A 2,770-nucleotide genomic window follows, 5' to 3' on the forward strand; every position below is an offset into this window, starting at 1 on the left:
ATAGCATTATCTACAATAGCCAAACTGTGGAGAGAGCCCAGATGTCCATCAACTGACGTATGAATAAAGAAGGCATGATATATACAATGGAATATTACCCAGCCATCAAAAAGAATGAAATTTTGCCATTTGCAAAGACATGGAGGGAGCTAGAGTATATTATGCTAAGCGAAATAAGTCACTCCGAGAAAGACAAATACCATATGATCTCCCTCATATGTGGAATTTAAGAAAGAAAACAGATGAACAGGGGCGCCTGGGTGGCTCAGTCATTAAGCGTCTGCCTTCGGCTTGGGTCATGATCCCGGGGTCCTGGGTTCGAGCCCTGCATCTGGCTCCCTGCTCCGCGGGAAGCCTGCTTCTCCCTCTCCCACTCCCCCTGCTTGTGTTCCCTCTCTCGCTGTGTCTCTCTCTGTCAAATAAATAAATAAAATCTTTATAAAAAAAAAAGAACCACAGCCCCAGAACCACAGAGTCATGAAGTTGTCAGACCGGGAGGACCTTGAAAAACAACTCCTTCGATGTCCCCATGTTAGGGGAGGGGATGCTGGGCCTTAAAGAGGTAAAGGGGCTCGCCACAGGCCGGTCAGTGAAAGACAGTGTTCCTTCTGTGATGCCTCACCCTGGGAGTCTTGTCCTTGACCTAACCCACGCCCTCTGTCCAGATCCGCTTGTCTAGGGTTCCTCGAAGCCTTTTGGATAAAGCTTATCTTTTCCACTGATTGCTCTGAGCTGACTTCAGGGCAGTCATGTGACCATGCAAGGGGCTGCTGGAAGCGGACCTTGAGGCTGGGGGAGGAGCTCACTGGCCAGAGGAGAAAGGATACTCCCGGCAGAGGGGGACAAAGACATGCAGAGGTGCGTGCAGGGACGTCAGGGATGTGCTGGAGGAGGGGAGAAGTCCGCGCAGAACAACGCCGACAGAGGGCTTTCCCTGGGGAGGGGGCCAGGGACTGAGGTGCTCCGAGAGGATGTAGGCTTCTGGCAGCAGCTGGGCAGACTCAGACCTCAGACCTCAGTCGTCCTGCCGTGGCACCCACTGGCCGGTATTTGTGGAGCAGTCTCCACTATGTTGCCCGGGAAACGAGGCATCCCGTCACCACCACTCCCGTCACTGGGCTGCCAACACCCACCACACCCGGCTCAGAGGCTTTGGTCGGCCCTTTCTGCCAGAGTCACATGCACACCGGTTTTTCTATCCTGAGTGGGGTTGCTGCTGGGCGTGAGGGCATTACCTCTGGCTCCGAGGGCCACCCACCCATGTCTCTTGGCACTGAGCTCTGGGCAGCCCGTTCCAGGGAAGATTTGGATGGCTGGTGGTTAACACTCATGCATCAGGGTTCCCGAGCTCCCCTTCCTGGCCCCTCTTCGGACTGGCACCATCTCTCACCAGGGACACAGACCACAGACTGCCTGCCTGCGGTGGGAAGACCAGGCGGGAAGTATAAACAGCAGCTGGCCACCAGAGCTCGGGCCCCCCAGTCTTCCCCATCCCCACCGCGCTCAGCACCCTGGACTTTCTGGGGCAACCACAGCTGCCCACAGTCAAGGCCAGGGCAGCCCAGAGACCTGGGTCTGCCTTTGTGGCCTTGGGCACGTGGAGAGGCTCTTCTGATGTAATCCCCACCACCTGCTGACTCCCGGGGCTCTGGGAGCGAGGGAAGATCAGCAAACTCCTCCTGGTACGCCCAAGCAGGGGGTTTGTGCGGGGGCTGTGGACAGTGATGGGAAGGAGAGGGGCTCCCAGGCTTCAGGACAAATCCCCCACTGGGCTCACCTTTCCTGGGTAATGAATCCCAAATCCTGTCACCTTTCCTCCCAGTTATTCAGTAGCTGCTTACTGAGCCTGTGCTCAGTGGCCAGGGGACAGATGAGGCTTCGTAGAGGACACAGGAGGACACAGCCACTATGCTGTGGGATGCAGACTGGAACAGAGGGACACGCAGCCACCAAGTGACTACAGGACCAAAAGGGTGGTACACAGGGGGACATTTGAGCTGGGCCGGAGTTCACCAGGCGGATAAGAAGCAGAGGAGAGAACAGAGTGACCAAAGGCAGAGAAGCGAGAGGCGATGTTTGGAGGACGGGCGGGGGTGAGTGCGCACAGAGGGGCAGCCAAGCCCCAGGCAGAGGCCTGTGCTGGGTGCTGTCCCCGGGGCCCACGGGGGGGGGGGGTCACCGAGGCGCTCCAGCAGCTGGGGACCAGGATGAGGCTTGCTGTCTGTGACTTCAAGCTGGATCCTGTCTCCTCCCATGGACTCTGTGAGCTCTGTGTCATTTCTTGCCATCTTCCTGATGCCTGACCCCATGCCCGACTGAGAAATACGAACAAGAGCCGCAAACCCATAAAGAGTCTGTCAGGTCTTCCTCTCGGACCTCACCTGCGTGAATTCACCTCATGCACACAAAATTAATTCCTTAATGATTCCCATTTTGCAGATGGGAGGTGGAGGCCTGGGGGTGGCCGGCCTGGGGCAGAATTCTGGTGAGGCCCCGTGCCTTTGCTGCAGTGGCTCCAGCTGGGCGAGCCTGAAGGCTGGGGGGAGGCTGCAGGCGGGGGCCGGCCAGGAGGGGAGATGCGGGGGAGGCTGCTGGTGGGGGAGGCTGCAGGCAGGGGCCGGCCAGGAGGGGAGATGGGGGGGAGGGGGCCGTGGCAGCGGCTCACGGGCGCAACTCCCGACGGCTGCCCAGGATGGGCCATGTCATTAGTGTCGGTCTTTGTGGAAATGTTTTCAGGCAGTAATTTTTTCTCATTTACGTGTCCCTGATT

Source organism: Zalophus californianus, chromosome 8, assembly GCF_009762305.2.
Source record: "Zalophus californianus isolate mZalCal1 chromosome 8, mZalCal1.pri.v2, whole genome shotgun sequence".
NCBI classification, from domain to species: Eukaryota; Metazoa; Chordata; class Mammalia; order Carnivora; family Otariidae; genus Zalophus; species Zalophus californianus.